Genomic DNA, 14,631 nt, shown 5'->3' on the forward strand with positions numbered 1-14,631 from the left:
CTCCTGATTGTACCGGGGTCAGATAGTAGGTGTTCTCCTGATTGTACCGGGGACAGACAGTAGGTGTTCTCCTTTTTGTACCGGGGACAGACAGTAGGTGTTCTCCTGATTGTATCGGGGTCAGACAGTAGGTGTTCTCCTGATTGTACCGGGGACAGACAGTAGGTGTTCTCCTGATTGTACCAGAGTCAGACAGTAGGTGTTCTACTGATTGTACCGGGGACAGACAGTAGGTGTTCTTCTGATTGTACCGGGGTCAGACAGTAGGTGTTCTCCTGATTGTACCGGGGTCAGACAGTAGGTGTTCTCCTGATTGTACCGGGGACAGACAGTAGGTGTTCTCCTGATTGTACCGGGGACAGACAGTAGGTGTTCTCCTGATTGTACCGGGGACAGACAGTAGGTGTTCTCCTGATTGTACTGGGGTCAGACAGTAGGTGTTCTCCTGATTGTACCGGGGACAGACAGTAGGTGTTATCCTGATTGTACCGGGGACAGACAGTAGGTGTTCTTCTGATTGTATCGGGGTCAGACAGTAGGTGTTTTCCTGATTGTACCGGGGACAGACAGTAGGTGTTCTCCTGATTGTACCGAGGACAGACAGTAGGTGTTCTCCTGATTGTACCGGGGACAGACAATAGGTGTTCTCCTGATTGTACCGGGGACAGACAGTAGGTGTTCTCCTGATTGTACTGGGGTCAGACAGTAGGTGTTCTCCTGATTGTACCGGGGACAGACAGTAGGTGTTCTCCTGATTGTATCGGGGTCAGACAGTAGGTGTTCTCCTGATTGTACCGGGGACAGACAGTAGGTGTTCTCCTGATTGTACCGGGTACAGACAGTAGGTGTTCTTCTGATTGTACCGGGGTCAGACAGTAGGTGTTCTCCTGATTGTACCGGGGTCAGACAGTAGGTGTTCTCCTGATTGTACCGGGGACAGACAGTAAGTGTTCTCCTGATTGTACCGGGGACAGACAGTAGGTGTTCTCCTGATTGTACCGGGACAGACAGTAGGTGTTCTCCTGATTGTACCGGGGTCAGACAGTAGGTGTTCTCCTGATTGTACCGGGGACAGACAGTAGGTGTTATCCTGATTGTACCGGGGACAGACAGTAGGTGTTCTTCTGATTGTATCGGGGTCAGACAGTAGGTGTTTTCCTGATTGTACCGGGGACAGACAGTAGGTGTTCTCCTGATTGTACCGAGGACAGACAGTAGGTGTTCTCCTGATTGTACCGGGGACAGACAGTAGGTGTTCTCCTGATTGTACCGGGGACAGACAGTAGGTGTTCTCCTGATTGTACCGGGGACAGACAGTAGGTGTTCTCCTGATTGTACCGGGGACAGACAGTAGGTGTTCTCCTGATTGTACCGGGGTCAGACAGTAGGTGTTCTCCTGATTGTACCGAGGTCAGACAGTAGGTGTTCTCCTGATTGTACCGGGGACAGACAGGTGTTCTCCTGATTGTACCGGGGACAGACAGTAGGTGTTCTCCTGATTGTACCGGGGTCAGACAGTAGGTGTTCTCCTGATTGTACCGGGGTCAGACAGTTGGTGTTCTCCTGATTGTACCGGGGACAGACAGTAGGTGTTCTCCTGATTGTACCGGGGTCAGACAGTAGGTGTTCTCCTGATTGTACCGGGGACAGACAGTAGGTGTTCTCCTGATTGTACCGGGGTGGGTGTACGATGGGGGGGATTTATTATTGACTTTCTGCCAAAAAACTGGCATTTATTTACCTGGCTGCGCCTGTTGTGCCTAATTTAGAGGCACAATATTTGTCATTTCATGTCACTTTTCTTCCCTGAACACTGTTTTTGGCGCACACTTAGAGCTGTAAAAAGGTGCTCTATGGAGTTTCACCATCAGGAACATGGAGACAGTTTTAAATCTTTTTCGGTCCTGCTCCAATTTATCAACCGCTTGCCCACAATCTAACACCCTTGTATAAATTTTGGCACTATGCCCCCTCTGAGTTGAGGTCTGGTAAATCTGGCCTTCGCATGGACCAGGAAACAGATATGTGATATATCAGAATTTTTTGGAATGTGGTATTTGTTGGTATGATGCATGTTCTGAGTGTTCCCTTTTATGTATTATATGTGTGTATTAGGCTTTAGTACATTGTTATGGCTGGGAGTACAGGCATTCGTGTTATAGACTGAAGCCTCATGCGCACAGTCACACGGCTCCACGGCCAGTGCATCCATGGATGTTACACCATCAGTTACATAAAAGTAGCGTCTTCAACTTTATTTATCACAAACATCAGAATAAAATAAAACAAGATTCCAAATGATTGCACATTTACTAAACATTGGGAGGAAATCACTTTAATAATGCTCATTAGCCTAAAATATTCAATCCAAAGGCAGGTCAACATCTCTGCTATTTGTTCTTCGGGAGCCTCCCAGCTAAATGGGCGCCAGCAGCTGTGACCGTCGCGGTGCTCCGTAGCTGCTGAACGCACCCGCTCTACCTCAGAATTTTTTTGGAGGACACTTAATCCCTGGCAGCCTCTGCTTCAGTAATTCTATCACTGAAAGAGGCTGTGGGAGTTATGGACTATTTCCTCAATGTCAGAAGAAGTAGTAGTAAAACAAGAAAGGAGCAATGAGAAGGTGATCGTGTCAGACACCTTCCAGTCAGACCCTGAGGGAAGGGCGACTATAGCGCCTCTTGTTGGCACGACGGAAGGGCTGGGACACACTCCATTTAAACAAAGCTGCAGCTCCTGGTAGTTCAGGCCATTCGCACGACATAACAGACGACAAGTTCCATGAAGTTCACTTCACCATTTATGTCTCCAGACGGAGAGCTCCAAGAAGAGGTCAGAGACGGTCACCAGGTCCGCTGCCTCTTCTGAGGGGGAAACTCAGTGAGATACAAATGACCAGAGTGGGGCCAGCACGAAAACCCCCTCCTAATAAATCATTTAACCAGCGCTGGGCCATAGCAGAATTCTCAGACGTCCGGAGGACGTGCGAAGGAGGATGATCATATCATTTCTGACATACAAGCGCTGATTGCACCAGATATTGGACCAGCTCTATTGTCCATTGCTGGAACCTCTAGTACTCCAGATATTCTGGACTCCTTTTTATGTAACATACAGTTTAAGATGACGTCCGCGGTCGGTCCCCTATTGTTAATGCAGTCCAAGGCAGTACAGGAGGGCTGCTTAAAGAATAAGCCTGGCTAGGAAATTATTTGCAGATTATAAAAAGCCTGCCCATAATTTTAAACATCCGTTTCGTACAACAGGTCGGTCATTCAAGTCCCAGGGACTGGCCAGTGACTATTCCCAGGGACCTTATAAGAAGGAGTCCACCAAGGCAAGAGGCTCCTCTTCAGCCAGAGGTAGTCCCGACCGACTCAGAACCTCCAAAAGAGGTCAATCAGGTAAATTGGAACACCATTCATTCCAGGGCATATTTGAGTGCCTGAGAGCAGTTCAATACGGATCGTAGGGTCAGGGTCTCAGATCATAATAAATGGTCTGTATCTGCCTTTGAAAAAATTTCCCTTATAGCGGAAAAAACTCACTTTACCACAATCAAAGAATTGAACGAGGTGCTGGATTCAGCAATAAAAGTGGGAAACAATTCAAAAGCAGAGGTTGATCCGAACTGTTGGATAAGCCACATGTTTCCGGTAGTAAAGTCAGATGGTTCTCTAAGACCAGTGCTAAACGTCAAACCTCTGAACAGATGGATGGAAAGTATAACAGACTTGAGGCTTTTATTAGAGATAGACATGTTTCTTGTAAAAATAGACCTAAAAGACGCTTTTCACACAAATCTCAATTGCCCCAAAACACAGAAGGTTACTTCAGTTCTATTGGAAAGAGCACATGGAACACTGGAATGTGATGGTGTTCGGCCTCTTGAACGCTTCATATATGTTCACACGAGTGTTAAAATCCATCATAACACACATTCTGTGGATATCTAGATCCATTTAGATCCAGTCCAGTTGATGGTTCACTGTGATGTGTTGGGGAGGACAAATGGGCAGAGGTCCAGAGGTTTGCCAAATGCCATCACACTGAGTTTAATCAGAAGATTAATAATCGTGCAACCTGATCTCCAAACAGGTGCCGAGAACCACAAATGTGGTTATGTTCCAATTTAAGAAGTGGAGTAGGATGGAACGTAAGACTCAATCACCCAGTAAGAGGAGAGTTACAGAGATGGGAGATGCTTCTGGCTCCCTCTCCCTCATTAATTCCAATGCCTCAGGTGGATGTGGTTATAACATCAGACGCCTCCCTGACAGGTTGGGGAGCCTTTGCAGCAAAAGGCACAATAAGGGGTGTATGGTCAGAAAAGCATCGAAGGTTTCAGAGTGTCTTCATATGATAAAGAACACGATTCCCCATCAGACTATTGCACCTATAACCCTAATGGGGGGAACACGGGCCAGGCAGTTATGCTTGGAGACCCTAAATTTATGGAATTGGGAAAATAGACTTAAGAGCTCAATATGTTTCCAGGACAATCGAACGAGATTGCAGACGCTATGTGCAGACAGAAACAGTCGCTAGCTACAATAGCACTGACTACACACAGTTTCTCAAAAATAACTCATCAGCTGGGGTCAGAAACCACAGCACAGACTCAAGTATTTGTAGTGAGAGCGTGGCCTCCACGGGCATGGAGAGTGGATGCTCTATCCTTTCCGTGGCCTATACACCATTTCATCCCCCGAATTCAACACACACTACAAAAATTTAGGAAGAGAAAATTTCTCTTTTTGTCCTGGTGCATTCACTTTGGCAGTCCAGGCCGTGGCATCCCAAACAACACAAAATGCAGAAACACAGGAAAATCCTGTTGGGGAATAGATCCGAATGTATGTAGGGTCCACTGGACCTGCTACAAATTAATGTGGATTGCAGCATTGATAAGCTCTTCAGATACCCAGAGCTAACAGGACAGGTGAACAAATTACCTAATGAGTAAACTTGCTGTAGATAAAGATCTATAACCCTAACCCCAAGACCGAAATCGAAACAGGGTTACAAGATTCGGTCCATATATGGAACTCATTCGAGTTCCTGGCACAATAACATAAAGTATTGCAATAGGTTCTGCTCTTAATATTATAAGCCCAAACCTGACTGAAATCAAAGTGTTTATGAGATTAATAAGGGAGCCGTAGCATCCAGACCAATGGTTCCCAAATATACATCCATGTAGGATGTAGACATCTTACTCAAATATTTGAGCTCTTTAGACCCGGACACACTGTCAGGACAGCGGCTATAAAGCTGGCGTGCCCAATGGCGCTAGCCTTGGCAGCAAGAACGATGGATCACTGATCCAGAAATAAGGAACTGCGGTTATCACAGACGTGATCCTTAACGGCAGAACAAAAACATCACACATAGACCAAAGTCTAGAAGAGATTGACTTAAATGAAGATCCACTAGACCCGGACTTATGCATAGTTTTGCAATGAGAAAATACCTAGAACTAACACAATCATTAAGGGGGAGAATTGCAGAACTGTTTATCATGTCCAGAACCCCAATCAGGAGAGCATCTCCCAACAGGGCACATTCAGTCAGAGGTGCTGCTGCAACCAAGGCACTAGCCAACAAGGGACAGTTGGACACGATACTGACAGCAGCGACGCGGTCTTCCAAATGTACATTTATTAAGCATTATTGGAAAGAGCCACTACCAGGTATTAGCGGGTGCTGGGTGGCTGCCTCACGAAGAACTTAGCTCAGTTTGTAGAAGTCTATGATCTACAAACTGCATTTGTTTTAGGGAATAGGTCAGCCACCCAGCAACAGCTCTCACCCTCTTTAGAAGTTTTAGGTATCCTAGTAGTATCTCTTAGGAAACTAAAACGATTCTATTCCAATAGGATCGTAGACTCAGAAATCATCCATGTCACAGGATGCGACAGAAGTTAGGAAATAGTTTGGCGAGAACAGAATAGCAAGCATCCATCTCTTCTGTTATTGGACTTCATCTCAGGTCCAGTTATCTGTTGTACATCCAGGCAAAAAAAAGAGTCATTGTGTATGTAGAGTCAAGTGGAAAGTTTGACAACTCAGTAAAGATATATACACTCAGCGGCCACTTTATTAGGTACACCACGCTAGTAACGGGTTGGACCCCATTTTGCCTTCAGAACTGCCTCAATTCTTCGTGGCATAGATACAACAAGGTGCTGGAAGCTCCTCAGAGATTTTGGTCCATAGTGACATGATGGCATCACACAGTTGCCGCAGATTTGTCAGCTGCACATCCATGATGCCAATCTCCCGTTCCACCACATCCCAAAGATGTTCTATTGGATTGAGATCTGGTGACTGTGGAGGCCATTTGTGTCCAGTGACCTCATTGTCATGTTCAAGAAACCAGTCTGAGATGATTCCAGCTTTATGACATGGCGCATTATCCTGCTGAAAGTAGCCATCAGATGTTACAGGGTACATTGTGCTCATAAAGGGATGGACATGGGCAGCAACAACACCATGACACCACCACCACCAGCCTGACCCGTTATACAAGGCAGGATGGATCCATGACACCACCACCACCAGCCTGAGCCGCTGATACAAGGCAGGATGGATCCATGACACCACCAGCACCAGCCTGACCCGCTGATACAAGGCAGGATGGATCCATGACACCAGCACCACCAGCCTGAGCCGCTGATACAAGGCAGGATGGATCCATGACACCACCACCACCAGCCTGACCCGTTATACAAGGCAGGATGGATCCATGACACCACCACCACCAGCCTGAGCCGCTGATACAAGGCAGGATGGATCCATGACACCACCACCACCAGCTTGACCCGCTGATACAAGGCAGGATGGATCCATGACACCACCACCACCAGCCTGAGCCGCTGATACAAGGCAGGATGGATCCATGACACCACCACCACCAGCCTGAGCCGCTGATACAAGGCAGGATGGATCCATGACACCACCACCACCAGCCTGAGCCGCTGATACAAGGCAGGATGGATCCATGACACCAGCACCACCAGCCTGAGCCGCTGATACAAGGCAGGATGGATCCATGACACCAGCATCACCAGCCTGAGCCGCTGATACAAGGCAGGATGGATCCATGACACCACCACCACCAGCCTGAGCCGCTGATACAAGGCAGGATGGATCCATGACACCACCACCACCAGCCTGAGCCGCTGATACAAGGCAGGATGGATCCATGACACCACCACCACCAGCCTGACCCGCTGATACAAGGCAGGATGGATCCATGACACCACCAGCACCAGCCTGACCCGCTGATACAAGGCAGGATGGATCCATGACACCACCAGCACCAGCCTGAGCCGCTGATACAAGGCAGGATGGATCCATGACACCACCACCAGCCTGACCCGCTGATACAAGGCAGGATGGATCCATGACACCACCACCACCAGCCTGAGCCGCTGATACAAGGCAGGATGGATCCATGACACCACCACCACCAGCCTGACCCGCTGATACAAGGCAGGATGGATCCATGACACCACCACCACCAGCCTGACCCGCTGATACAAGGCAGGATGGATCCATGACACCACCACCACCAGCCTGACCCGCTGATACAAGGCAGGATGGATCCATGACACCACCACCACCAGCCTGACCCGCTGATACAAGGCAGGATGGATCCGTGCTTTCATGTTGTTGTACCAAATTCTGACCCTACCATCCGAATGTCGCAGCAGAAATTGAGACTCATCAGACCAGGCAACATTTTTCCAATCTTCTACTGTCCAATTTCCATGAGCTTGTGCAAATTGTAGCCTCAGTTTCCTGTTATTAGCTGAAAGGAGTGGCACCCGGTGTGGTCTTCTGCTGCTGTAGCCCATCTGCCTCAGAGTTGGACGTACTGTGCGTTCAGAGATGCTCTTCTGCCTACCTTGGTTGTAACGGGTGGCGATTTGAGTCACTGTTGTCTTTCTATCAGATCGAACCAGTCTGCCCATTCTCCTCTGACCTCTGGCATCAACAAGGCATTTCCGCCCACAGAACTGCCGCTCACTGGATGTTTTTTCTTTTTCGGACCATTCTCTGTAAACCCTAGAGATGGTTGTGCGTGAAAATCCCAGTAGATCAGCAGTTTCTGAAATACTCAGACCAGCCCTTCTGGCACCAACAACCATGCCACGTTCATAGGCCTCAAATCACCTTTCTTCCCCCTACTGATGCTCGGGAGAACTGCAGGAGATTGTCTTGACCATGTCTACATGCCTAAATGCACTGCCGCCATGTGATTGGCTGATTAGAAATTAAGTGTTAACGAGCAGTTGGACAGGTGGACCTAATAAAGTGGCCGGTGAGTGTATATATTGCATGAGACCTGACAGGAACAAACACTTCTATGACTCATGACGGTACATTAGGGGTCAGACTTAGGACTTGGGGGGACATTAATCATAGGGGGCTCAGCTTCGCCTATTTTTGCGCCTGGTTTGTTCTTTTTTTTGGCTTGTGATTTATGATGGTTCTAGTTCTGCCTTAGTAAATGTGTTTTGGAATTGTCACTTCGGTTCATTAGCGTATGATTTTGCACCAAATTTGTCTCTAATTTTTCCCCTACAAAGTAATGGAACCAGATAAAAAAAATATGACAGCACATTCAGGGCTCTGCACATAAATTATCGGCTTGTACAAGGTCCGGACCACATTGTGATGTAAATGCGGGGACTAAAAGTTACAGATATTTAAAAAAAATTCTTGCTCAGTCTTTGCCTTTTTTATTATAATGTACAGGACATGGAGTCTTATAATATTCTCAGATCTGTACAATAAGACAGAGTGGAGAAATTTTATCCTGAGCTGAAGGTGAGTAGCACTTCTGCCTTGCAGCGCTGGGGTGCTGTGTTCAACTCCAGGTCAACATCTGCAAAGAGATTGTATATTCTCTCCGTGTTTGCGTGGGTTTCCTCCGGGTCCTCCCATTTCCTCCCACACTCCAAAACATACTGGTAGGTTGTTTAGATTGTGAGCCCTATGGGGACAGGGACCCATTTGTCATGCTTTGTGCAGCGCTGCGGTATCTGTGTGCGCTATATAATTAAAGAATTATTATTATTATAAGGATTTTTTTATGTTGCATAGAGGTAATTTTACATTTGGCAAACGAAAACCTTTGTTTTTAGTAATGAAAAGTGAAGTTTTTTGAAAGTGCAGCTGCTCAGAGGCGGGTCATTTTTGTGCCTTTTTTCACCTTTTAGGCGCAAATCAGTGATAGATCCCGAGCAAACATCTGTATAGCAGCCGCTCACTGTGTCAGATAATAATGCATTGTTGTCCCTGCGCTGGCACTTGCATTTATTACAATTGTGCTCTGTTTTCACTTGAGGGCAATGGTGTTCACCTTTTTTTTCATGTTTGCTTTATTGTGTGGCTGGGATAAATCTTTCCAATACAACTTTCTACCACGGCAGGGAAAGCGGTGCATTTATGTGGGACATGGCTTTGTACTTTTCCTGGCCCCTTTTAGGTGCTGACTCTGCACCTTTTTAATGGTTTTTATTATTGTGTTGTTGCTTTACTTTCTACGATTAAATAAAGATTTTTCATATTGGTCATTTTTGTGCATCACTTTTCTCTTTGAAATTTGCAATTATGGTCTGATGCACGACCGTGGTTACCTTGAGCAGTGCCGGCCTCATTCTGTAAGAGTACACTATGTCAGATAAGGCACAGGGACTCAAAACTGTCCCCCTGGTGTCTGAAAAATGTTCTTAAGGAGGAGGTTAAGCCACCGAGCCTTCTGGGAAAAATTCTGAGGTAGAGCATGTGATCAGTATGCACCACGTGACTGCGGCGGCTACGGAGCGCCGCTCTGGTCACTTTTAGTGCATCAGCGGAATTCACAAGAGGCAGCCGCTGGCACCCATTAGCTGTTGCTGGGTGGCTCACCTATTCCCTAGAACAAATGCACTTTGTAGATTATAGATTCCTGCAAACTGAGCAGTCTTCACTAAAGTAGTGGACCAAAACTGGAAACTCAATCCAACTACAAATGGATACCTCACCCATATTCGAATAAGTGCTTTAGGCGCCCCCATGCACGTTCTGTGTATGAAAGCTTCCTCAAGGAGTTCACATGTACTTACCTGTCTACATTTAAATAGTCACAATCTTATCTTGTATCACAGCAAATCCAGAATTGCCAACTTCCGATCCCATTCAATCCAACTTCTGCCTCAGAAATGTGGCTCCCACTATCACACCATGAAGTTGGGACCGGCACTCACACAGGCAGGGGTCCCCCAATCAGATGACACCGGACCAGGGACGCCCCACTCCCAGAGACACTGTGAACGTGTGGAAAACAATACCTCAGCGCAGTTTGTATGATTGTTCCTAGAATAAGGGAAATAATTCTATTAGCACATCAGGACATACATACTCCGAGCTAAAAGGGGGCACTGCCCTCTTCATTACATGGGGAATCATTTCATTAAAATATTAAAGTGCAATATTCTTATGTTTAACCCCTTAGCACATTTTGTACTAGTTCTGCGTAGGCTCCCGCTATTACCAGTACTAGTGCGGCGCTGAGCCAATGCCGGTTCGGGAGTCTCGTGGTGTCAGCAGCAATCTACAGCTGACATCCCCAAGTAACACCCACGATCTGAGTGCGGTGTTTAACCCGTTAAATGACACGGTCAGCGCGAACACGGCATTAAACTTGCCTGCCAGGTGTCTCTGCCCCACAATCACCCCCTGCTCCGTCTTCAGGGGGTGCCAATTCCTATGGCAGCCCTGGGGTTCGTGCAGGACCCCAGAGCTGCCTGCAGGCAGTGCCAATAAGATGGCGTCTATGACGTCATCTTACAGGCACAGTGTCAGCCTATGCATGTGCATGATACAGCTAACACCCTGCAATACATCAGTATTATACATCAGTATAACCCATAAATCACTGCGTCCGTAACAACCCGTAGAAAAAAAGTAAATAATTATTGAACCCGTACGAAGGCTGTAAAAATTAGATTAGATTATATTTTTACCTATTTCATTCCACAAAAAATGGAATAAAAAGTGATCAAAAAAACATATGTACTCCAGAATTGTCCTGGTGCAAAGTACACTATGTCCTGCAAAAAACAAGCCACCCACAGCTCCGTAGCCGAAAAATTAAAAATGTTCTGCCATGATAGATTTTTCCCACATTAGAGTTTCATTTGGCAAATTTAATAAAACATAAGAAAAAATATTCAAGTGTGATCCCCGTAATCGTATCGCCCATAGAATTAAGATCACGGGATTATTATATACGGCAACGCCACAAAAAAATTCATACATTTTAAACAATAGGAGATACCAGCCCCAAAATGGTAACACTGGAAAAAGCATCTCATCCCGCAAAAAATGCCGCCACATGGCCCCAATAACGAAAAAGCTAAAATTTTAGATCCTACAAAAGGGGCCAACAAAGAAAGTAAAATCCTGGCAGATGCAGGGCGCTCCTTCCCTTCTGCGCCTCACTGCGCCCATAAAACAAGTAACGGCCACATGTGGGGGGTCTCTGTACTCGGGAGAAGTAACGGCCACATGTGGGGGGGTCTCTGTACTCGGGAGAAGTAACGGCCACATGTGGGGGGGGGGTTCTGTACTCGGGAGAAGTAACGGCCACATGTGGGGGGGTCTCTGTACTCGGGAGAAGTAACGGCCACATGTGGGGGGTCTCTGTACTCGGGAGAAGTAACGGCCACATGTGGGGGGGGGGGTTTCTGTACTCGGGAGAAGTAACGGCCACATGTGGGGGGTCTCTACACTCGTGAGAAGTAACGGCCACATGTCGGGGGGGTCTCTGGACTCGGGAGAAGTAACGGCCAGATGTGGGGGGGGGGTCTCTGTACTCGGGAGAAGTAGCGGCCACATAGGGGGGCCTCTGCACTCCGGAGAAGTAACGTCCACATGTGAGGGGGTCTGTGTACTCGGGAGAAATAACGGCCACATGTGGGGGGTTTCTGTACTCGGGAGAAGTAACGGCCACATGTGGGGGGGTGGTCTCTGCACTCGGGAGAAGTAATGGCCACATGTGGGGGGGTCTCTGTACTCGGGAGAAGTAACGGCCACATGTGGGGGTGGTCTCTGCACTCGGGAGAAGTAACGGCCACATGTGGGGGGTCTCTGTACTCAGGAGAAGTAATGGCCACATGTGGGGGTCTCTGTGTTCGGGAGAAGTAACAGCCACATGTAGGGGGTCTCTGTACTCGGGAGAAGTAACGGCCACATGTGGGGGGTCTCTGTACTCGTGATAAGTAACGGCCACATGTGGGGGGTCTCTGCACTCGAGAGAAGTAACGGCCACATGTGGGGGGGGTCTCTGTACTCGGGAGAAGTAACGGCCTCATGTGGGGGGTCTCTGTGCTCGGGAGAAGTAACAGCCACATGTAGGGGGCCTCTGTACTCGGGATAAGTAACGGCCACATGTGGGGGGTTTCTGTACTCGGGAGAAGTAACGGCCACATGTGGGGGGTCTCTGTACTCGGGAGAAGTAACGGCCACATGTAGGGGGCCTCTGTACTCCGGATAAGTAACGGCCACATGTGGGGGGTCTCTGTACTCGGGAGAAGTAACGGCCACATGTGGGGGGTCTCTGTACTCGGGAGAAGTAACGGCCACATGTGGGGGGGTCTCTGTACTCGGGAGAAGTAACAGCCACATGTGGGGGGTCTCTGTACTCAGGAGAAGTAATGGCCACATGTGGGGGTCTCTGTGTTCGGGAGAAGTAACAGCCACATGTAGGGGGTCTCTGTACTCGGGAGAAGTAACGGCCACATGTGGGGGGTCTCTGTACTCGTGATAAGTAACGGCCACATGTGGGGGGCCTCTGCACTCGGGATAAGTAACGGCCACATGTGGGGGGTTTCTGTACTCGGGAGAAGTAACGGCCACATGTGGGGGGTCTCTGTACTCGGGAGAAGTAACGGCCACATGTAGGGGGCCTCTGTACTCCGGATAAGTAACGGCCACATGTGGGGGGTCTCTGTACTCGGGAGAAGTAACGGCCACATGTGGGGGGTCTCTGTACTCAGGAGAAGTAACGGTCACATGTGGGGGGGGGTCTCTGTACTCAGGAGAAGTAATGGCCACATGTGGGGGATCTCTGTACTCCGGAGAAGTAACGGCCACATGTGGGGGGTCTCTGTACTCCGGAGAAGTAACGGCCACATGTGGGGGTCTCTGTACTCCGGAGAAATAACGGCCACATATGGGGGGTCTCTGTACTCCGGAGAAGTAACGGCCACATGTGGGGGGTCTCTGTGTTCGGGAGAAGTAACAGCCACATGTAGGGGGTCTCTGTACTCGGGAGAAGTAACAGCCACATGTGGGGGGTCTCTGTACTCCGGAGAAGTAACGGCCACATGTGGGGGGTCTCTGTACTCCGGAGAAGTAACGGCCATATGTGGGGGGGGTCTCTGTACTCAGGAGAAGTAACGGCCACATGTGGGGGGTCTCTGTACTCCGGAGAAGTAACGGCCACATGTGGGGGGTCTCTGTACTCCGGAGAAGTAATGGCCACATGTGGGGGTCTCTGTACTCCGGAGAAGTAACGGCCACATGTGGGGGGTCTCTGTACTCCGGAGAAGTAACGGCCACATGTGGGGGGTCTCTGCACTCAGGAGAAGTAACGGCCACATGTGGGGGTCTCTGTACTCCGGAGAAGTAACGGCCACATGTGGGGGGTCTCTGTACTCCGGAGAAGTAACGGCCACATGTGGGGGGTCTCTGCACTCCGGAGAAGTAACGGCCACATGTGGGGGGTCTCTGTACTCCGGAGAAGTAACGGCCACATGTGGGGGGTCTCTGTGTTCGGGAGAAGTAACAGCCACATGTAGGGGGTCTCTGTACTCGGGAGAAGTAACAGCCACATGTGGGGGGTCTCTGTACTCGGTAGAAGTAACGGCCACATGTGGGGGGCCTCTGTACTCCGGAGAAGTAACGGCCACATGTGGGGGGTCTCTGCAGTCGGGAGAAATTGTAGAACAAATTGTAAGCTGGGTTTTCTCTTTTTATGTTTTGGAAATGTGTAAATTTTAGGGCTAAATGAACATATAACAGACAACATTTGACCTTTCTAAATTTCACCTCCATTTTGGTTAACAGTCTTCCTAAAAGCTGTTTCTGTTAGTTTGAGGGGTGCAGATTTGAAAATGTGTTGATTATATTTGGGGGTTTTAATGCTAAATATTTAAAATTTCATTCAAAATAGTATTTATCCCCAAAATAGTCAATTCTGAAAATACGGAAAATCGCTATTTGATTTGTAGCGAGACATCAAAATAAATTATCCAGACATTTCACAAATGATGAAAATGTAAAGTAGACGATGGGAAATGTTATTCAGCAACTTATTTAGGTGATAAATCATCTGCCTGAAAAACAGTTCAACAGTTATAACCATATAAAGCCACGCAAGTCAGAATCCAAAAAATGGGGCTGAGCCTTAAGCTACACAATGGCCCTGTCTTTAAGGGGTTAAACCCCATAAAAGTGCCACAGTCAGATCAAGGGGGCTGGGGGGCATTTATTCGTGACTTTCTGCCATTTTCTTCCCTTGCTGCACCGGTTAGGGTTATTTATTAAGTGTTGGCGCCACAATACCGCTGCTTT

General features: G+C 48.1%; 1 protein-coding gene across 2 annotated transcripts in view; it reads left to right on the plus strand.

Moving 5' to 3' along the window:
- Window positions 1–14,631, plus strand: part of KCNC1 (potassium voltage-gated channel subfamily C member 1) — a 148,546-nt gene that overhangs the window by 105,546 nt on the left and 28,369 nt on the right. The gene's annotated exons all lie outside the window — the stretch shown is intronic.

Source organism: Engystomops pustulosus, unplaced genomic scaffold (genome assembly GCF_040894005.1).
Source record: "Engystomops pustulosus unplaced genomic scaffold, aEngPut4.maternal MAT_SCAFFOLD_162, whole genome shotgun sequence".
Classification (NCBI taxonomy): domain Eukaryota; kingdom Metazoa; phylum Chordata; class Amphibia; order Anura; family Leptodactylidae; genus Engystomops; species Engystomops pustulosus.